This window comes from Hypomesus nipponensis, chromosome 10, assembly GCF_054491055.1.
Source record: "Hypomesus nipponensis isolate SF chromosome 10, ASM5449105v1, whole genome shotgun sequence".
Lineage (NCBI taxonomy): Eukaryota > Metazoa > Chordata > Actinopteri > Osmeriformes > Osmeridae > Hypomesus > Hypomesus nipponensis.
In genome coordinates, this window is record NC_140370.1 from 1,917,119 (window position 1) to 1,940,769 (window position 23,651).

Below are 23,651 nucleotides of genomic sequence, written 5' to 3' on the forward strand. Positions count from 1 at the left end.
TCCCCCAGGAGGACGAGGGAATCCCCGGGAGGAGCGCTTTCCAGCACCCCCTCCAGAGACTCCAAAAAGGGTGGGTACTCTGAGCTGCCATTTGGTGCATAAGCACAAACGACAGTGAGGACCCGTCCCCCCACCCGAAGGCGGAGGGAGGCTACCCTCTCATCCACCGGGGTGAACCCCAATATACAGGCACCGAACCGAGGGGAAACAAGTATTCCCACCCCAGCTCGACGCCTCTCACCAAGGGCAACTCCAGAGTGGAAGAGAGTCCAGCCCCTCTCAAGGAGACTGGTTCCGGAGCCTGTGCTGTGCGTCGAGGCGAGGCCGACTATATCTAGCCGGAAACTCTCTACCTCGCGCACCAGCTCAGGCTCCTTTCCCGCCAGCGAGGTGACGTTCCACGTCCCTAAAGCTAGCTTCTGCAGCCGAGGATCGGACCGCCAAGGCCCCCGCCTTCGGCCGCCGCCTTCGGCCGCCGCCCGTCTCACACTGCACCCGACCCCCATGACCCCTCCTGCGGATGGTGAGCCCACTGGAAGAGGGTCCCACGTTGTCTCTTCGGGCTGTCTCTTCGGGCTGTGACCTAACGATGATTAAGTTAAATCATTTGTAAAATACAATCAAACATCAACAATTCAAACACACATGCCAATATGTCACAAGTAAGAAATATTGCAAATCGCAGATACTTTTGTCGGTTTGAAGAACGGAGTCAATGGTTCGTTATGTCCAACGAATATAAAACGGAATCTCTCGTCAAAGTTCCGGGCGCAAAGTGAATGTGCAGGTTATGAGGAAATAGACTAGAGTGTGCACCTCCAGTTGATCCTACGAATGAGCGGGGGTGATTGTACGTGTGGGGTTTAAATACCCCAAAGAACAGGGGGTCATCCCTGTGAAGGTGACCTCTCTCATTGGTCAGTTACTTCCACCTGGGCGTTGTCCTGGGACCTGCCCAGAGGTGTGAAGTGGCTGATAGTTTTGAGTTCCATTATCTCAAATGTCCATGGAATGCTCAAACTTCAGAATATAACAATACAATGTTCATAACTGGTTTCTTTAGTATGATACAATTATTTTGATACCAAGATTGACTGATTTAACTATACCTGAAGGGAAGTTATAATCAACCATCAATTAACAACGTTCTAGGTAAATGAGACAAACACATTATAACACATCGACTACTGTCCTTGAATTAGTGTCCATGAGCCATGAAGTCCTTTAGAAAATGTTTGTAAGTCCACACAAGAAAGTTCCTTCAAGTAATTCCCTTTGTTCTGACAATGTGAGACCATGTGGTCTCTGTTCCTGACCCCATGCTGGGTCAGGAATTTGAAGCTCCTGCTCTGGGAGATAAGGACAAAAGGGGGAAAGACCCTTTCCTCGTCGGGGGTAGGGGAAGGTGTGAATGGTACCATGCTTTGTCTGTGGACTCTCTGCTACATATCCCCCTGCTGGCAACGTCCGATGACTTGACGTCGTTGGGGTGTTGGCACGTAAGAAGAGCAGAGAAAAGACAAACACGACAGTACGATAGCATTTCTACTGGACACATTGGCATGAATGGACTGTAAACAAGGCAGGAATCAATGGGGCTAACTTGGGTCCTATTAATAAGTTTCTCTAGGTTAAGGTCCTATGCCTAAAATTGAAAGGAAAGAAAGAGAAAAAGAAAGGAGAAAGAAAGGAAAATTAAAAATTGAAATAAAAAATAACAGAAGTGGGAGTGGGCTTTGACTTCCTGGAGTCATAGTCGTATTTGTAAGGGGCCAGGGTAGTTTGCTCATGAGGCATTGTAGCATACTATTGTGGTCAGTCATGTTGGGTGTCTGGTACCGATTTATTTATTTTTGGTAAAGTGGTGGAGCCATATTTGTCTTGTGATGGTATTTGCCTATTTTTTTGGTTTAAGGGAAGGTTAGTTTTGTGAACTTTGAGGCACTTGGTCAAGGCACCTGTTGTGCACCTGTTTCATCAGCAGTTTGACAGGATCAGGTTGCTGGTATAAAGCCAGGCCAGGCCTCTGTGCATGGCCTGTTGTCTGGTGGTTTCTTCCAGGGGTTGCGCAATTTTGTCACAGCTGGGCTGCTTCTGGGATGCTTATCGGCCATAGTAGGTCTTCCTACTTTCTGCGCTCTCATCCAGTTGGCATCATGTGACTTCTTTTGGACCTGTGATGCTTCTCGCCGCAGGTGGGTTTCTGATGGCCGACAGTCATGGCGTTTTGCTGATTCTCTTCGAACCTTGTGTCTCGATGAGTGATTGGCGTAGCTCTGGGGCGGTCTGGAGTGGCCATCTAGTCCATGGGTTGGGTCCTTTTCTGAGAGATGTGGATCAGACGTAGGATGTCCCCCCCCCTTCCACTGTGAAGACTGTGTTGTGGACTTCAGGGTGAGGCAGTGGATAGGGCTTCTTGACGTTGGTCCACATCTGGTTTCGTTTGAAGTCAATGAGGGGTTCCAGTCTGTTGAGTAGATCGTGTCCAATCAGCAGTTTTTCGGTCTCAAGCGGAGAAACATGGACGGGGTGGATTAGGGACATTTCCCCGAACGTTAGCTTCAAGTAGAGTGTTTCTGTGACTGGAGCTTTGTTTTGGGTGAAGCCTGTGATGTTGAACTCACTATTTTCACTTCTAATCCATCTTCTGTTTGACCTAGCTATTCCTTTTAGCTGAGCGGCAAAGGTGGGTGCAATTAGGCAGAGTTCTGCACCCGTGTCCAGCAATCCTTTGCCGGGCACTTCATCTTCAAGTGTGACGGAGGCATAGCTTCGGTTAGCTCTTTCTTTCACTTCCAGGGCATCTTTGAGGGTCATTTCCTGTCGTAGTAGCTGCGTTTCTTGTTCCGTTAGCTGTGTTTTAGCACTCTCCAGTTCTCCAGCCAGGTCGCTTGCTTCTTGTTCCAATTGTTCCCGGCGCTGTCGTTCACTTTCTGTCGCTTTGAAAGAATCTTCTTGATCTCGGAGAGCTTATGCCCATTGTGTTTTGACATCCGCAATTGATAACCTGAGTTGGGCAGCATAGACCGAAGCTGGATATGAATTTGATGGTTTGGGACATGCTCAATGTTTGACCCACATTTTCTGCAACCACTTCCAGGGTTTTCCTGGCGATCTCCTCAAACGGTAGACCTGTCAGAGTTTCCACATATTTTGGGTTTTCTTTCTCTGATAGGTAGACCATCAATTTCTCAGCTTCCGTGAGGTGAGACATGATTAGTTAACTAAGGATTTATTTGGCTAATGGAGGTTATTAGCACAATGCATTGTGGTAAAGTTCTTAGGCACTTTAGTTTGTAGTGGTTTTTTTGTTGTTGAAAAAATAAATAAAAAATAAAATAAATAATACAAATTAATATTAACTTAAAATCAGAAATTAATATTCAAAATTAAATTAATATTAAGGTTACAATCGCAGATCAAATCACAGATAATAAACCAAATTGCTGCTGCATCTATAATGTAGCTTTTAATTGGGCAAGGCTTTACATTAATGTCAAATTAAATGTAAAACAGTGAAGCTTTTTCAGAAAAGCTAGGGTTAACAGTTTAAGAATTGTGTAACAATTTGTGGCAGCACAGGCTGCGTTGTTCGGCTACTTCCAACAAAAGTCCTTTTGGACTGATTGCAGATAGAGTGGGCAAACTAAAAATAACACACTTTACGTTTAATTATTATTTAGTGACTGTGTTAAAGTTGGTACTGATGAGGGGTAAATAGAATTACAGTTCAGGATGGTCAACAGCGGCGATATTCTGACAACTTTCTACTTTTAGGTGCGCAGAATGAAATCAAATTACAAGTTTTGCTGACGAAGCGTAACTATTTCCGGTTAAGCAAACAATAAAAGTCCTTAAATAAGCAGCGTCCACTGTCTTAATAATTATTTTACTGTTACTTTATTGATTTTAGAAAGTTGAGTGTTTACATTAATGTTGAATAACATGCAAAACAAAGTGAAGCTTTTCCAAAAAGCTATGTTAATCAATGACCAATTGCTTAACAATGTGTGGTAGTAGGCTGCGTTGTTCAGCTACTTCGAAACAAAAGTCCTTTTTGGACTGATCGCAGATAAGAGTGGGCAAACAAAAAATATACACTTGACGTTTAATTATTATTTAGTGACTGTGTTAAAGTTGGTACTGATGAGGGGTAAATAGAATTACAGTTCAGGATGGTCAACAGCGCTGATGTTCTGACAACTTTCCACTTTTAAGTGCACGGAATGAAATCAAATGACAAGTTTTGCTGACGAAGCGTAACTATTTCCGGTTTAGCAAGTAATAAAAGTCCTTAAATAAGTAGCGTCCACTGTCTCAACAATTATTTAACTGTTACTTTATTGATTCTAGAAAGTTGAGTGTTTACAATTGTAGCCTGCCGAACTGAGACCGACACAGGACAAACAATTACTTTTCTCGGGTTCGTTTATTAACTGTAGCTTTGGCAGGAAGCACACCCCAAGAAATGAGGTAAAACAAAATAATACAAAAAAAACAATACGGCAGTGGACTCAGGAACACTAGATGTCTACACGATAAACTACTACCGCAGTTTTCAAAGGTGCTGCTTCCATGTTCAGACGAAAAAGAAAAGAAAGAACGACCAAGATGCACCGCGTCAACACCTGGTTCGCGACACCACCCCCCAGTGGCCGAAACAACCAACTCAAAATGTACCCCTAAGGTCCACAACAAAATATATATAAATACATTTGTCATTTTCTAGTCATTTACATACACACGCATTCAACCAGAAGCTAACATGACCGGGTGCTACAACTAAATCACCACCCGGCTACATTCTCCCCTACAATAAATCAGCGTCTCTGCAGATTATAAAACCTGAGCTGACCCAATCGCTCCCTGCAAGGCTTTCTCAAATAAGGCAACACCCAGGCTTGTTTATACCTGTGAGATCATTTCTGTGTGGACTGTCACCGCATTACATGCAGACGTAGGTAAGTGAAATGGATTTGAATGATACCCTGCTGTTGCCCTCGTGCCTCTCCTGACAGTAGGCACCGATATACTGGGACTAAGACCCGTTGCCGTTACATGTTCATCCCTACCAACGTCATCAGGAAGGACATCATCACCAGCTCCCAAAGGCAAGTCATCGTCCGCACACTCGCTTTCCTGAACACTTGACTCAGTGTCATCAGTGCCCACACCACTACAACCTGACTCATTCCCTATAATAGCACCAAAACCTGCATCTTCCTTTAGGTGCACATCAACCTGTTCTGCCGTGGAGTGGTCAGTGACATCTTCTACCACTACAAAATCAGGCTCTGCTGACTCAAAACCCTCTTCAACCACAGGCTGACTGTTAGTTTGTGCCCTAACCCTCGTTCTTGGTTTAGGAACTGGAATTGCTCCGGGCCGTAATCCAGTCCGGTGAACTCTCTTCATGGGCCCACCTTCCAAAGGTTCAACAGTGTATGTGGTCCCTTGTACATCCACCACTTGGTAGACTATTGGACTCCATGCATCCTGAATCTTATTTCTCCCTAAAGGCCTGTGACGCAAATAGACAAGCTGACCTATGCCTACAGGAGGACAAAACACCTTATTTTGGAGAGAGATTCTTTCCGCTGCCTTCTGTTCTGAGTACTCCCTAGCTCGCTCATGTGCCTGTCTCAACCTCTCTTGATGGACAGACAACCAGTCCTGTTTCCTGTCTGTAGCATGCCCATGCCCTAATAATGCATCTACAGGGAGATGTGGCTGTACTCCAAAAAGTAAATAATAGGGCGAAAATCCTGTAGTGGAATGTGGCGTGACATTGTAGGCATGAACTAACTCAGGAAGATACTCAGGCCACCGTCTCTTTTTCCCTGGTGGGAGTGTTTTCAGTAAGTCGTGGAGTGTTCTGTTGTACCTTTCACACTGCGCGTTACCCTGCGGTCTGTAAGGGGTTGTCCTCGACTTTTTAACACCATAGAGCTTGCACAGTTCCGCTAAAACTTCACTTTCAAAATTTCGACCCTGATCAGAGTGTAACCTCTCTGGCGCCCCATACTTCATGAACCACTCCTTAAGCAAAACTTTTGCTGTTGTATCAGCTTTTTGGTCCTTTGTAGGGTATGCTTGAGTAAATTTGGTAAATACATCCGTGATCACTAACACATTCTCACGTCCGTCTGAAGCTTTCTCTAACACTGTAAAATCTACAGCAACAACCTCAAGAGGTCGGGAAGCTAGAAATGCCTTAACTGGAGTCTGGATCTTGGGCTGGGGCATTTTGGTCAGAATACACCTCTGGCAGTTTTTAACCCAGCTCTCAATATCATCATACATCCCCACCCAAAAACACCTCTCTCTGATTAGATTCACAGTGCGCTCGATGCCTTGATGCCCCATATTATCATGTACACTTTCTATGACTTGGCCTTTTAAACAGGTAGGCAAGAGCAGCTGCCAACATTCACCATGCTGTGGGCCAGTTTTAACTCGGTACAACAACCCTTCTCTCTGACGGATGCCACCCCACTGTTTCAGTAGCCGTTTAACTGGCCTGGACATGACCACTCTGTCCTTTTGGCTCGGCCTCCTATTTTGATCCCAGAATGTCATAAACTCCTTCAGAGCTGGATCATTCTTTTGGAAGTCTATTAGTTCTTCTCGGGTATAACCTGGGAGTGTATAGGTGTTTCCCTGTCTGTCACTCTGCTCAGCAGAACCTGCTTCTAGAGCTCGGATCTGTCTTACCCGGTAACACTCAAGGCCCTTAGAGGCAAGGTCCGGCCCTAAAGCTGTTCCTCTCCATACCACATTACAGATAGCAACACAATCATCAAAATCGGAGTCTGAAGCACCTTCAGGCTCCCCTACAAACTCCTGCCGAGAGAGGGCATCTGCTGCAGCATTACTACACCCGGGTCGGTACTTTACCTCAAAATCAAACACTGACAGCTGTGACACCCACCGCTGCTCTATGGCGCCCAGCTTAGCTGTCTGAAGGTAACAGAGGGGGATTATTATCTGTAAGGATCACAAACTTTGATCCAAGCAAATAACCCCTGAACTTTTCAGTGACCGCCCATTTTAAAGCAAGTGACTCCAGTTTCATGCTACTGTAATTACGGTCATTCTTCTCAGCATGGCGTAGCCTGCGACTTGCAAAGGCTATCACTCGTTTGGTGCCACCTTGTTGCTGATATAACACTGCACCCAATCCGTGCTGGCTAGCATCTGTCTCAACGACAAAGGGTCAAGTGAAATCAGCAAAACCCAGTACCCATACTGGGTTTTGCTGATTTCACTTGACCCTTTGTCGGCAGAAGTAAGCTTCTCCTTTAACTGTTCAAAAGCCTGACTGCACTCAGGAGTCCACATTGACTTAAACATACGATTTCCCTTATCTACTTTTCCTTCACGCAAACAGTGGTTGACGAGGTTATACAGTGGCCCAGCAAGCTGCGAAAAACCCTGAATAAATCTCCTATAGTAGCTCCGAATCCCAAAAAGGACCTAAGCTCTTTGACGCTGGATGGGGTCTCCCACTTCTTCACAGCATAGATTTTACTTGGGTCTGTCCCCACACCCTCTGCTGACACCTCGTGACCAAGAAACTTCACTGTTTTCTGTAGGAAAGCACACTTCTGCAGTTTTACTTTGAGGCCAGTCTTTGCTAGTCTCCTAAATACAGCTTCCAACCTGTCCAGGTGCTGTTCAAATGTCTCAGAGTAAACCAAAATGTCATCCAAATACACCAGGAGTATTTGGAAAACAAGGTCACTCATAGTAGCCTGCATAAGTCTCTGAAATGTGGCTGGCCCGTTACAGACACCAAACGGCATCCTAACGTACTCAAACAAACCAAACGGTGTGGTAAATGCTGTCTTATGCCTATCTCTCTCATGCATAGCCACTTGATGATATCCACTGGCTAAGTCTATGGTGGAGAAAAACTTAGCACCAGTCAAAGCATCAAAACTCTCATCTATTCTTGGTAATGGGAAGGCATCCCGTCTTGTCTTTGAATTAAGTTTTCTGTAATCCATGCATAACCTCAGGGTGCCATCAGTTTTCCTTACAAGTACTATAGGAGAAGCATATGCACTGGAGCTCTCCTGAACAACTCCCTTTTGAGCAACTGGCTGATATGCTCCCTTACCTCACTGTACTGTGTAGGGGGAATACGCCTGTACGGTTGCGTCACAGGTGTGTCATCTGTAAGATGTATCTCATGTTTCACCTTATCAGCATGTCCTAAATCCTCATCTTCAACTGCAAATACCCCAACATATTTCTCCAACAGAGCCTTCAACTTTGCTTGCTGTTCTGGACAACCACCAATCTGTAGCTGGTCAATGACAAACTGTGAATTAGAGGACTCTCCTGTCTGCTGATCAATACTGACTTGCTCGGTATCAGACGCGATCCTCTGAAACTTCACTTCACACCCCTCCCCAGCTGAAACACTGTCTACATAAGTCAGAACTCCAAGCCTCGTCTTTGGATTCAACCAGACATCCTCACTAGATATGTTCATCACTTGAACTGGAAAGGTATTGCTCTCTGAGATGACCAAGGTAGGTAGAACAATTAGTCCTTCAGGTAATGGTGTGTTCACAGGCTCCAACACCAGTAAGGGGCTTTTCTCATTTAGAACCCTGAGCCCCTTTGCCATTATTGTAGTAGCCGATGATGCTGGCACATGGATCACATCCTTACCAGAGACCCTAGCAAAAGAGACCTTATCTTTTACATCCGCTGTCTGAATTTTCTGGAAGGCTTCTGGAGTCAAATTTACCTTCCACTGCATTGTCAAACCCTGTACACACCAACTCCTTGCATTTTTTGACAATGTTCATTCCTATGAGACCTGGCACAGAGGCCGAGTGAAATGCATCTTTAGTTATTAGAAACCCACGCTCAGGGATAGTCAGACCCATAGCTTCAACATCAAGCTCCACATATCCCACATAAGGTATATTCAACCCATTGGCGGCAGTAATCTTTAACCACTCAAATGTAGGATGAATTTCCTCGTCTTTACCTGACAAGTGGTCCCTAAAGAAACTCTCTGACATTGTACTGACCTGGCTGCCAGTGTCCAGAAGACATGTTGCACAACACCCTTAAGTTTTACTTCTACAGTCCTACACTCCCCAACTGCTCTTTCTAATATCCTACTTCTGTCCAGACTGTCTTTCTGTGAGCCAACTGTTTCCCCTCGGTTGGTTTGGCTCCTCACAACCGAGGGTGCTAGTTTTCCTGTACTACAGGGAACTCGGTTTGTGTCTCATCCTGAACTCTCTGTGACCGGAGACATGTCCTTGCTACATGTCCCGCCCCGTTACACTTAAAGCATATAGGCTTTCCATCTGGTGTGAATCTGGGTTGGGGTCTAGCTCGTTGTCTAGGCTCTGGGACTGTCCGACATGTACTGCCTGTAGTCAAATCTCTCAAAGCCCCAGCCAACTCTGACAGTGTTTTAGTTAACTCTGTGATCTGTTTATCTTGACGGGCAACAGCTCTCTGAACCTGATCTAAAATGGTGTGCTGCTCCCTTTCTGTTGTGACCCCAGAGCACAGGGCTTCATTGACATCTGACTGAACCTTTCGGCTCTTGGCAACTCTAGTGTAAGACCTAGTCTCCTCCACATGCCACAGGAGTGCTTCATCCCGAATATCTAGAATACTGACCTCTGGCTGGTCTCTAACCATCCTGCGGAGCTCCCGCCTAAGAGCTGCATCTCCCAAACCCTCAATGAACTGGTCTCTCAGCACAACTTTCTCATTGAGTACAGCATCACTGGACTGTTTCATAACAGATTTCAACAGTTGTGATAGTGCATGGGAGTAGTCACGGAGGTCTTCTCCATCTGCCTGCTTACGGTTATAAAAGGCCTGTAGAAGTTTTGTTACGCTACGTTTTTCACCAAAGGCATTTCTTAAGTAGAAATAGAGCTCACTGGCCTCCACTGACTGATCTCCCATACATAATCGCATCTCTTCTAATGCAGGGCCACGGAGGAGTGAGAGTATGTAATCACAGTGCCCTTCCCGGGACTGTCCCCTGGTTCTTAAAACACTCTTTACCTCCTCGATGAACTCCTCCACAGTCTTTGCACCTTTCTCATACTCTCCACTAAACGATTGGACCTTACGTTCCCGTGGAATGTAGACAAAAGAATGTGTGGGTGCACTGCTATGTACCCTATCTGCTCTTGTCTCGTCACGCAATCTACTTAGTTCATCACGTAATGTGTTAATTTCTTCCATAGGATCGGCACTTCTACTAGCTGCTCCCATTGAGACTGGGGCTGACTGCCCATTGTCATTGGTTACAACCTCTTCATCACCAGATTCACTAGACATATTGATAGGTTGTACTGCTTATCACTTGTCCAGTCCAACTTTATGAAAACCAAGGATATGAAGGAGGCAGTCTCTAGTTGATGGCACCGCTGGACCCTCTTCAATGCAGCTTAAGTCTGGAGTGGAACGTTGCCGATACGGACAAGTCTATTCCTCACATGCAAACAGCAGGCCCCGGCTGGAAATTCCACCACGCGTTCCTCAAGGACCGATTTATCCACACCAGGCTGGCCGTTGGGACTGGAACACTGGAAACCACCTGCTAATCTTCACCACTGCCGTATTTTTTAAAAAAGAAATTGAGGCCACTATTGCCAATTTGTAGAGAAAAATTATTCTCTTTACAGACCCCACTCCTGGTACCAAAATTGTAGCCTGCCGAACTGAGACCGACACAGGACAAACAATTACTTTTCTCGGGTTCGTTTATTAACTGTAGCTTTGGCAGGAAGCACACCCCAAAAAATGATGTAAAACAAAATAATACAAAAAAAACAATACGGCAGTGGACTCAGGAACACTAGATGTCTACACGATAAACTACTACCGCAGTTTTCAAAGGTGCTGCTTCCATGTTCAGACGAAAAAGAAAAGAAAGAACGACCAAGATGCACCGCGTCAACACCTGGTTCGCGACACCACCCCCCAGTGGCCGAAACAAACAACTCAAAATGTACCCCTAAGGTCCACAACAAAATATATATAAATACATTTGTCATTTTCTAGTCATTTACATACACACGCATTCAACCAGAAGCTAACATGACTGGGTGCTACAACTAAATCACCACCCGGCTACACATTGATGTTGAATTACATGCAAAACAAAGTGAAGCTTTTTCCAAAAAGCTATGTTAATCAATGACCAATTGCTTAACAATATTGAAGCATATAGCTTAGTAGAGAACTGCAAAGTTTCTTTCAAGATAAAAGTCCTTTAGGACTAAACCGCATGTTTGTTTCTCGGAACAACTTATCAGTTTCAAGGTGAATTCGCTTAAGTCTCTTTCAAAATAAAAGTCCTTTAAGACTAAAACGCATGTTTGTTTCCTGGAACAACGTATCGGTTTCAAGGTTAATTCGCTTAACCCAAAATAGTAAACACTATACACCTTTTAGAAGCGTGTATGGTACCAATATAAGTAGTGGTTACAACCCGTCAAAAGGTTCTTATGCCTTCTCTTGGAAGCGCTGCCTTCAGATTTACAAAATGAAATGAGACGGGACGGGAAGCCAATTCAATCAGTACACAGCACAGTATTCAAACAGAGTTTTAAACCGTAGCTATTTGGGGAATAGTTAAATATAACAGACGTTAATTTAACCAAAAGAGTGGGAGGGTGGGTTTTGTTTCAGATGGAATATCTCAAGTTATAAATCGCTCGTTTCAATCAGTTTCAAAGCCTCGCACGGGGCTCCAGTATGTAGCGTGGTTTGCACGGTTAAGATTAGCAATGCTTCGTTTATAATAAAGTATAGTAGTTCTTGGGGCACCACCTCTGATTCGTGGAAGGGACAGAGGAAACCTTGTTTAATAAAATAGCACTCGTAATAATCAGTCTAATCTTAAGTAGTGAATTCTATGAAAGTAGAGCCGATCATATAATGTGAGAGATGAGCAAGTATTATACACAATGATTTATTTAAGAGAATGTAATTATAGTGAACACATACCAGGTAAGTTATGGGTTAGTTGGGCTAAAGCAGTACAGTAGGCCTAGATTCTAATGCGAGCGCACTACACAGTGGTTGCGTAAAGCGCGTGTGAAGGGGGAGGGGGAGAAGTTGAGGAAGAGGTAGAGAGGAAGAGTTCTCTATAGTAACAATGGACGATCAATGGAAACTGACCTAACGATGATTAAGTTAAATCATTTGTAAAATACAATCAAACATCAACAATTCAAACACAACATGCCAATATGTCACAAGTAAGAAATATTGCAAATTGCAGTTACCTTTGTCGGTTTGAAGAACGGAGTCAATGGTTCGTTATGTCCAACAAATATAAAACGGAATCTCTCGTCAAAGTTCCGGGCGCAAAGTGAATGTGCAGGTTATGAGGAAATAGACTAGAGTGTGCACCTCCAGTTGATCCTACGAACGAGCGGGGGTGATTGTACGTGTGGGGTTTAAATACCCCAAAGAACAGGGGGTCATCCCTGTGAAGGTGACCTCTCTCATTGTCAGTTACTTCCACCTGGGCGTTGTCCTGGGACCTGCCCAGAGGTGTGAAGTGGCTGATAGTTTTGAGTTCCATTATCTCAAATGTCCATGGAATGCTCAAACTTCAGAATATAACAATACAACGTTCATAACTGGTTTTGTTAGTATGATACAATTATTTTCATACCAAGATTGACTGATTTAACTATACCTGAAGGGAAGTTATAATCAAACATCAATTAACAACGTTCTAAGTAAACGAGACAAACACATTATAACACATCGACTACTGTCCAACTGTGAATTGGTGTCCATGAGCCATGTAGTCCTTTAGAAAATGTTTGTAAGTCCACACAAGAAAGTTCCTTCAAGTAATTCCCTTTGTTCTGACAATGTGAGACCATGTGGTCTGTGTTCCTGACCCCATGCTGGGTCAGGAATTTGAAGCTCCTGCTCTGGGAGATAAGGACAAAAGGGGGAAAGACCCTTTCCTCGTCGGGGGTAGGGGAGGGTGTGGATGGTACCATGCTTTGTCTGTGGACTCTCTGCTACAACATGTTTCTGTGGCTAGTTTATACATGGTAAAGGTGTTTGTGAAGATGTTTAGCCATTAGATTCCCTTTTGGAGACTTTGAGTTTTGTATTGCTTTAAAGTGCTTTTCAGCTCCCGAATAGCATTTTTAATGCATTTACAATGTTTGGCACTTACCTTCTGGCTGAATGGTTTTCTTGATGTTTTAACTGTTTTAACATGTTTCTGTGGGTAGTAGCCATGGTAAAGGTGTTTGTAAAGATGTTTAGCCATTAGATTCCGTTTTGGAGACTTTGAGTTTTGTATTGCTTTCAAGTGCTCTTCAGCTCCTGAATAGCATTTTCAATGCATTTGCATGTTTTTGTTTAAAACTTCCAGGTGAATGCCTAAAACAGGCCAAACTGACTGAAAACAACTGTATTTCATCCTATCCACATAGTACTGACAAGATATTGGCTTCAGATTCCGTTTTGGAGACTTTCATTTTTTTACTGCTTAAAGTGCTTTTCAGCTCGTTAATAGCGTTTTCAATGCATTTACAATGTTTGGCATGTACCTTCTGGCTGAATGGTTTTCTTGATGTTTTAACTGTTATAACGTGTCTCTGTGGCTGTTTATACATGGAAAAGGTGTTTAGTGAAGATGTTTAGCACTTAGATTCACTTTTTGAGACATTCATTTTTTTGTTGTTCTAAAGTGCTTTTCAGCTCCTGAATAGCGTTTTCAATGCATTTACAAAGATTGGTATGTAACTTCTGTCTGAATGGTTTTCTTGATGTTTGAAGTGTTATAACATGCTTCTGTGGCTGTATATACTTGGAAAAGGTGTTTTGTGAAGATGTTTAGCGCTTACATTCAATTTTGAGACTTTCATTTTTTCTTTGCTCTAAATTGGTTTTCAGCTCCTGAATAGCGTTTCCAATGCATTTACAAAGTTTGGCATGTAGCTTCTGTCTGAATCGTTTTCTTCATGTTTGAAGTGTTATAACATGCTTCTGTGGCTGTTTATACATGGACAAGGTGTTTAGTGAAGATGTTTAGCACTTAGATTCACTTTTTGAGACATTCATTTTTTTGTTGTTCTAAAGTGCTTTTCAGCTCCTGAATAGCGTTTTCAATGCATTTACAAAGATTGGTATGTAACTTCTGTCTGAATGATTTTCTTGATGTTTGAAGTGTTATAACATGCTTCTGTGGCTGTATATACTTGGAAATTGTGTTTTGTGAAGATGTTTAGCGCTTACATTCAATTTTGAGACTTTCATTTTTTCTTTGCTCTAAATTGGTTTTCAGCTCCTGAATAGCGTTTCCAATGCATTTACAAAGTTTGGCATGTAGCTTCTGTCTGAATTGTTTTCTTCATGTTTGAAGTGTTATAACATGCTTCTGTGGCTGTTTATACATGGACAAGGTGTTTAGTGAAGATGTTTAGCACTTAGATTCACTTTTTGAGACATTCATTTTTTTGTTGTTCTAAAGTGCTTTTCAGCTCCTGAATAGCGTTTTCAATGCATTTACAAAGATTGGTATGTTACTTCTGTCTGAATGATTTTCTTGATATTTGAAGTGTTATAACATGCTTCTGTGGCTGTATATACTTGGAAATTGTGTTTTGTGAAGATGTTTAGCGCTTACATTCAATTTTGAGACTTTCATTTTTTCTTTGCTCTAAATTGGTTTTCAGCTCCTGAATAGCGTTTCCAATGCATTTACAAAGTTTGGCATGTAGCTTCTGTCTGAATTGTTTTCTTCATGTTTGAAGTGTTATAACATGCTTCTGTGGCTGTTTATACATGGACAAGGTGTTTAGTGAAGATGTTTAGCACTTAGATTCACTTTTTGAGACATTCATTTTTTTGTTGTTCTAAAGTGCTTTTCAGCTCCTGAATAGCGTTTTCAATGCATTTACAAAGATTGGTATGTAACTTCTGTCTGAATGGTTTTCTTGATGTTTGAAGTGTTATAACATGCTTCTGTGGCTGTGTATACTTGGAAATGGTGTTTTGTGAAGATGTTTAGCGCTTACATTCAATTTTGAGACTTTCATTTTTTCTTTGCTCTAAATTGGTTTTCAGCTCCTGAATAGCGTTTCCAATGCATTTACAAAGTTTGGCATGTAGCTTCTGTCTGAATTGTTTTCTTCATGTTTGAAGTGTTATAACATGCTTCTGTGGCTGTTTATACATGGACAAGGTGTTTAGTGAAGATGTTTAGCCCTTAGATTCTGTTTTTGAGACTTTCATTTTTTTATTTTTCTAAAGTGCTTTTTAGCTCCTGATTAGCGTTTTCAATGCATTTACAAAGTTTGGCATGTAACTTCTGTCTTAATGGTTTTTTATATGTTTGAAGTGTTATAACATGCTTCTGTGGCTGTTTATACATGGACAAGGTGTTTAGTGAAGATGTTTAGCACTTAGATTCACTTTTTGAGACATTCATTTTTTTGTTGTTCTAAAGTGCTTTTCAGCTCCTGAATAGCGTTTTCAATGCATTTACAAAGATTGGTATGTAACTTCTGTCTGAATGGTTTTCTTGATGTTTGAAGTGTTATAACATGCTTCTGTGGCTGTTTATACATGGAAAAGGTGTTTAGTGAAGATGTTTAGCCATTAGATTCCATTTTTGAGACTTTCATTTTTTTATTGCTCTAAAGTGCTTTTCAGCTCCTGAATAGCGTTTTCAATATATTTACAAAGTCTGTCATGTAACTTCTGTCTGAATGGTTTTCTCGATGTTTGAAGTGTTATAACATGCTTCTGTGGCTGTTTATACATGGAAGAGGTGTTTAGTGAAGATGTTTAGCCCTTAGATTCACTTTTTGAGACATTCATTTTTTCTTTGCTCTAAAGTGCTTTTCAGCTCCTGAATAGCGTTTTCAATGCATTTACAAAATTTGGCATGTAACTTCTGTCTGAACGGTTTTCTTGATGTTTTAAGTGTTATAACATGCTTCTGTGGCTGTTTATACATGGAAAAGGTGTTTAGTGAAGATATTGGTAACCCTTCCTTTTACAGTCCCTTAAGTACTAGGTATGTACATAGAAAGTACAGTGTATGTTTTGTGTATTATTGGGTATTACCGATTGGTACCAAGGTGGTAAATACCAAGATAATTTGAAGTATTTACCCATTAACTAAATACTAACGTGCTGGTCATTACTGGGTATGTTTTCTGTATTATTGGGTATTACTGATTGGTAGCAAGGTGGTAAATACAGCGATAATTTGAAGTATTTACCCATTAACTATTTACTGTTTATTACACCGTAATAATTAACCGTACTGGTTATTACTGGGTAATTTTCACTGGTCCTAATTAGTTAAAGACAGAAGACAAAACTTAGTATTTACCTGGAAACTTATAAATATTACTATTTAAATACCGCTGGTAGTAAGTTGGTATCTACAGGAGATATATATGGTAAATTATAATGTGTTATTGGGTAAATACCACTGCTACTAAGTAGGTAAAGACGGCCAAGCTCCAGCAGAATTACAAAAAAAATACTCTACTATTACCCTGTAGTTACCTAAGGTTAATGTCTGTAACAGTCCACGTCTAGTGAGAATATAAGATAGTACTTTCCAATAAAATACCTTTTCAGATACATTTATCGATGATGGCCTCATTTACTTAGCTGGTATACCTACCTCCGCGGGAAAAGTTTCCTCTACTATCATGGTAAATCTTCTTGGTTACTGGGTATGTTCCTGCGCATGTTTGGACTATTTACTCAGTAACCCAGCTAACACATGACGTTGCGGCAACGTTGCCAGTAGGTGCTCAGTTGGTAACCCGCAACGTTACCTTCTGGCAACGTCGTGGCAACGTTGTGGCAACGTTATAAAGGGAATGTTGCCAGTTGGTCCCATGGACAACGTTGCTACGACGTCGTACCTTGGTCGGCTGGTTACGTTATTTTTAGACCTGTGGGCAACGTTGCCTCAACGTCGTCCCTTGGTCGGCTGGTAACGTCATTTTTAGGTCTGTAGGCAACGTTGCCGCGACGTCGTCCCTTGGTCGGCTGGTAACGTCATTTTTAGGTCCGTGGGCAACGTTGCCACAACGTCGTACCTTGGTCGGCTGGTTACGTTATTTTTAGGTCCGTGGGCAACGTTGCCGCGACGTCGTACCTTGGTCGGCTGGTAACGTCATTTTTAGGTCCGTGGGCAACGTTGCCACAACGTCGTACCTTGGTCGGCTGGTAACGTTTTTTTTAGGTCCATGGGCAACGTTGCCGCAACGTTGTACCTTGGTCGGCTGGTTACGTTATTTTTTGGTCCCATGGACAACGTTGCGGCAACGTTGTACCTTGGTTGGCTGGTAACGTCATTTTTAGGTCCGTGGGCAACGTTGCCGCGACATTGTACCTTGGTCGGTTGGATACATTCATTTTGGTACCATGGGTTAAGTTGCCGTTAAGTCACTCTTTGGTCGCAGGACAACGGATCTCAAGTGCAGTGGTTTATCATGGAGAGATCACACTGGATTGCTCTCAGTTCTGACACTTTTGTAATTTAGCCATAGTCTACATGAATTTCAATCACACAATATTAAATGTTGCACCCAGCACGTATAAATGTAGACAATGTATGTAATTCATGTGCAGCTCAGCCCCAGCATGGTCATATGCAGGAACATACCTTTAATAAATAAAAGACTGAATTTTGAATATAATTCTTATATTCTTAGCCTTAGGCCTATATTAAAATATAAGTATTTCATCCTTTACATGTACAAAAGCAATCAATGTGGGATGTGTAACATGATTAAGCAAACATTCTTTGTCCAGCACACCAAAGCTGTATGACACACAATGCAAATCTGAGCTGCAATAATTTTGTAATACAAAATTGTTAAATGTGACCAAAAGGCAAGTGATTCTCAAGTTGTATTTCCAAAGACATGAGTCATCACAGAATATTACAATTCTTCCTTAGCAAACCTAGGTTTGCTCAGTCTGCCCCTGAGCAACGACTTTGCGCATGCCCATTTCAACGCATCTCTGAAACTGGGATTTCAGAGAAGAGTTTGCAACTGAACGCATGGATTTCAACTGGAAATTAGCTACTTCAAAGGTGAGTTTCTTTACAGAAATAGATTTAAATATATAAACATATTTTCTGAAATCGGATGGAGGATGCTATTACGTATAGGTTTGAAATTTAGGATATTAAGCCTGGTTATCTGTTTCAGATTAACATTGTTTACGTTAGGATTTCGCTAGCTACTACTAGCTAGTAGTAAAGCTAGTATAATGTACTGTAGAGTTATGCTAAACCCTCCAGAAAGTTAAATACTGAAAATGCATACAAAGTTTAGCGTCTCACAAATCACCCACAAAAGAATCAGTTAAAATAAACCTTCAGAACTAGAAAAAACCTTGTCCGAAAATAGTTTATTTAGCCCTGGAAGATTGTGGAGATAGCGCGTGGCTGATCACGTTTTGATCAGTCGGCACAGCAATGGCGTCTATAAAAGTATCATGATTCATGTCACTAATTCTTCCAATTTGTCCATGCTTTTGGACATGTTTTTGGATAAGTTTATTCGTTTTAACCTTAAGATGCGTGAGTTTTTCCCGAGCTTCCACGAGTGAGTTTTTTCCAAAACGGCAGCTAGGTAGCTTTTATTAGCTTCCGTATAGCAACCTAGCATAATACTTGTAGCAATGCTCCTACCTGCTAGTGTTACTTGTTAGCCTACTAATTGTAAATTTTGAAGCCATACTATAGCGTTTGTCACATTGTTTGTCTTTCGGAAAATAGTCGGTTGTAATGTTCAGAATCACACATGTGCGACGCTACTCTGTGTGGGGCCCTGCTTTCGAACGATCACATATGTGCGATGCTGATCATTTTATATTTATATCAAAATGGTAATACTATGTACTTAAACTACATTCCACTTTCATTTCTGTACAGAGTATCCTACCACCGTCACACGGCCTAGCACTGTGTCCCTGGGAAATTATGGTAAAGTAATGAATGACCGTTTTTAACAGTGACAATAATTGTATGAACCATGGCAACCCTAAAGGCTATGTTTTGAAGCAAAAGCATGACTTAAAACTTTTGCATCACCTGACTCCTAGGTGTCAACTCTGGTCTGGTAGAGGAGAACCCATATGGGGTCCAGGAAAACAGCTGGCAGCCAGGCAAGTGCAAATATAAGACACTCAAAGCTTCTCAATAGCATTGCCAACTCATTGTAAGGCATACTTAAGTTGTTCTGATCGTGGCAGGGGGATACATATTTGTCAAAACAACAAATGTTGTCTTACAAATGCTTTGTATACAGCCATTCAAGGTAACATGTGTTATTTACATCAATGTTACAGCTAATCTAGAAGAACCACAGTGTATGCCAATCATGTTAACTCTTGTAAACTTGTTTTACTTGTCTTTACTGACAGACACATTACAGGTTATGTTCCAGAAGATGGAGACATTGGAGGAGAACCAGCGAGAGGCTCTCCTATTCAGGCGAAGACAGGGCAAACATGCTGAAGAGGTGCCAGTGATGGACCTACAGGTGGCCCAAACACAGGCTGAACTCCAAGACCTTGAGGGGCGCCTTAAGGTGCTGGAGTTACGAAAGAGTGGTAGGTGTTTTGAGATGTTGTGAACTATGGCTTACACGCAGTGTTCAACGTTCAAATTGGTGCTAACAATAAGTTAATGACTTCTAATTGCAGATGCTGTGATGAAGTGGAAGACGGGACGAGGAGAGAAGGCTGTGGAGCTCCTCACAGCGTAGACACTCAAACACGCCCCGGCAGCCCATTCAAAACAAGCCAGGTGAATGAATGATGATGGCAGCTTCCCAATCCAACCTTTCACATGGCTATGTGACCAAAAACTAGAATCCCATAATATTTTTTTGATGATGTATATTATTCTAGATGTGATTTTTTTTATGACTTGTATAGCCCCTTTCATACGTGCAATTATGTTGATAGGACACTAACTTATTTTGTGCTTCATTGTCAGGGCCAACAGACAGGACCTGTAGCGGGGACTGGCAGAAGATGTTCATTCACTGTTTCATTCACTGGCACTTTGTTTGAAATAAAATGACTGAATGTTACATGGAAATGCTGCCTTGTTTATGATTAGCTTGAGTTAGGCAACACACCACACAAACATAGTCCTCCTGAAGTTGGCTATGTAGCCTATTATACAAGAACAAGTAGCATTTGGGGCAAATGAGGTCTGCATATGAACCGCCCCAATATACAAAAGAACTGAGAAATATAGGTTAGTAATTAACGTCGCAGTTACGGACTGGCAACGTCGGAAAATTACGTTGCAAGGAGGTTGCGGTTACGGACTGGCAAAGTCGGAAAATAACGTTGCCACGACGTTGCGGTTACGGACTGGCAACGTCGGAAAATAACGTTGCCACGACGTTGCGGTTACGGACTGGCAACGTCACAAGATGAAGATATTTGTTCATGTCATGCCATGGAAACAGTGCTCTATTTTAAAATAATGTTACAATTTACAGAGTGAAGTGTCATGTTTTTCTTAGTAACATAATCCAAGCTTGTGTTTATTGCATGGAAAAGGTAATGAACAGTTGAAAAGAATATGGTAAGAGACTGGTAACGCCATGGAAACAAACACGACTTCCTTTTACAGTCCAGTTTCAGATTACTTACAGAGTACATAGCCATGTTTTACCTGGTATCGCCTTGGAACGTATAGTACAAGTTCATACTAAGGATGACATTGACAAAGTGGTATTCGCTTACAAATAATACGGTAAGAGCCCGGTAACGGCAACAAACACGGCTTCCTTTTACAGTCCAGTTTCAGATTACTTACTGAGTACATAGCCATGTTTTACCTTGTATCGCCTTGGAAGGTAAAGTACAAGTTCATACGAAGGGTAACATTGACAAAGTGGTATACGCTCACAAAGAATATGGTAAGAACCTGGTAACACCATAGAAACAAACACGGCTTCCTTTTACAGTCCAGTTTCAGATTACTTACTGAGTAAATAGTCCAAACATGCGCAGGAACATACCCAGTAACCAAGAAGATTTACCATGATAGTAGAGGAAACTCTTCCCTAGGAGGTAGGTATACCAGCCAAGTAAATGAGGCCATCATTGATATGTATCTGAAAAGGTATTTTATTGGAGAGTACTATCTTATATTCTCATTAGACGTGGACTGTTACCGACATTAACCTTAGGTAACTGCAGGGTAATAGAGTATTTTTTTTATTTAATTCTGCTGGAGCTTGGCCGTCTTTACCTACTTAGTAGCAGTGGTATTTACCCAATAACACATTATAATTTACCATATATATCTGCTGTAGATACCAACTTACTACCAGCGGTATTTAAATAGTAATATTTTTACGTTTCCAGGTAAATACTAAGTTTTGTCTTCTGTCTTTACCTAATTAGGACCAGTGAAAATTACCCAGTAATAACCAGCACGTTAGTAAATAGTTAATGGGTAAATACTTCAAATTATCTAGGTATTTACCACCTTGGTACCAATCGGTAATACCCAATGAAACACAAAACATACCCTTTACTTTCTATGTAAATACCTAATACTTAAGGGACTGTAAAAGGAAGGGGTACCAAGATATTTAGCCCTTAGATTCTGTTTTTGAGACTTTCATTTTTTTATTGCTCTAAAGTGCTTTTCAGCTCCTGAATAGCGTTTTCAATGCATTTACAAAGTTTGGCATGTAACTTCTGTCTGAATGGTTTTCTTGATGTTTGAAGTGTTATAACATGCTTCTGTGGCTGTATATACATGGAAAAGGTGTTTTGTGAAGATGTTTAGCCCTTAGATTCCATTTTTGAGACTTTCATTTTTTCTTTGCTCTAAAGTGCTTTTCAACTCCTGAATAGCGTTTTCAATATATTTACAAAGTTTGGCATGTAACATCTGTGTGAATGGTTTTCTTGATGTTTGAAGTGTTATAACATGCTTCTGTGGCTGTATATACATGGAAAAGGTGTTTTGTGAAGATGTTTAACCCTTAGATTCAATTTTGAGACTTTCATTCATTTATTGCTCTAAAGTGCTTTTCAGCTCCTGAATAGCGTTTTCAATGCATTTACAAAGTTTGGTATGTAACTTCTGTCTGAATGGTTTTTTATATGTTTGAAGTGTTATTACATGCTTCTGTGGCTTTTTATACATGGAAAAGGTGTTTTGTAAAGATGTTTAGCCCTTAGATTCAATTTTGAGACTTTCATTTTTTTATTGCTCTAAAGTGCTTTTCAGCTCCTGAATAGCGTTTTCAACGCATTTACAAAGTTTGGCATGTAACTTCTGTCTGAATGGTTTTCTTGATGTTTGAAGTGTTATAACATGCTTCTGTGGCTGTTTATACATGGAAAATGTGTTTAGTGAAGATGTTTAGCCCTTAGATTCTGTTTTTGAGACTTACATTTTTGTATTGCTCTAAAGTGCTTTTCAGCTCCTGAATAGCATTTTCAATGCATTTACAAAGTTTGGTATGTAACTTCTGTCTGAATGGTTTTTTATATGTTTTAAGTGTTATAACATGCTTCTGTGGCTGTTTATACATGGACAAGGTGTTTTGTAAAGATGTTTAGCCCTTAGATTCAATTTTGAGACTTTCATTTTTTTATTGCTCTAAAGTGCTTTTCAGCTCCTGAGTAGCGTTTTCAATGCATTTACAAAGTTTGGCATGTAACTTCTGTCTAAATGGTTTTCCTGATGTTGTAAGTGTAATAACATGCTTCTGTGGCTGTTTATACAAGGAAAAGGTGTTTTGTGAAGATGTTTAGCCATTAGATTCAGTTTTTGAGACTTTCATTTCTTTATTGCTCTAAAGTGCTTTTCAGCTCCTGAATAGTGTTTTCAATGCATTTACAAAGTTTGGTATGTAACTTCTGTCTGAATGTTTTTTTTATATGTTTTAAGTGTTATAACATGCTTCTGTGGCTGTTTATACATGGCAAATGTGTTTTGTGAAGATGTTTAGCCATTAGATTCCGTTTTTGAGACTTTGATTTTTTTATTGCTCTAAAGTGCTTTTCAGCTCCTGAATAGTTTTCAATGCATTTACAAAGTTTGGCATGTAACTTCTGTCTAAATAGTTTTCCTGATGTTGTAAGTGTTATAACATGCTTCTGTGGCTGTTTATACAAGGAAAAGGTGTTTTGTGAAGATGTTTAGCCATTAGTTTCCGTTTTTGAGACTTTCATTTCTTTATTGCTCTAAAGTGCTTTTCAGCTTCTGAATAGCGTTTTCAATGCATTTACAAAGTTTGACATGTAACTTCTGTCTAAATGGTTTTCCTGATGTTGTAAGTGTTATAACATGCTTCTGTGGCTGTTTATACATGGAAAAGGTGTTTTGTGAAGATGTTTAGCCCTTAGATTCACTTTTTGAGACTTTCATTTTTGTATTGCTCTAAAGTGCTTTTCAGCTCCTGAATAGCATTTTCAATGCATTTACAAAGTTTGGTATGTAACTTCTGTCTGAATGGTTTTTTATATGTTTTAAGTGTTATAACATGCTTCTGTGGCTGTTTATACATGGACAAGGTGTTTTGTAAAGATGTTTAGCCCTTAGATTCAATTTTGAGACTTTCATTTTTTTATTGCTCTAAAGTGCT

At 41.2% G+C, this 23,651-nt stretch overlaps 1 long non-coding RNA gene across 2 annotated transcripts; it reads left to right on the top strand.

The window, feature by feature from the left end:
* The first annotated feature begins 17,944 nt into the window (after positions 1 to 17,944).
* Positions 17,945 to 19,567, top strand: LOC146270804 (uncharacterized). 2 transcript variants are annotated; one of them, XR_014767191.1, is made up of 4 exons: positions 17,945 to 18,106; positions 18,953 to 19,003; positions 19,123 to 19,185; positions 19,444 to 19,567. It is a non-coding gene; the product is annotated as an uncharacterized LOC146270804 (long non-coding RNA). The 2 variants fall into 2 exon arrangements; XR_014767190.1 differs by having other exon boundaries at positions 17,955 to 18,106; positions 19,455 to 19,556.
* The last annotated feature ends 4,084 nt before the right edge of the window (positions 19,568 to 23,651 follow it).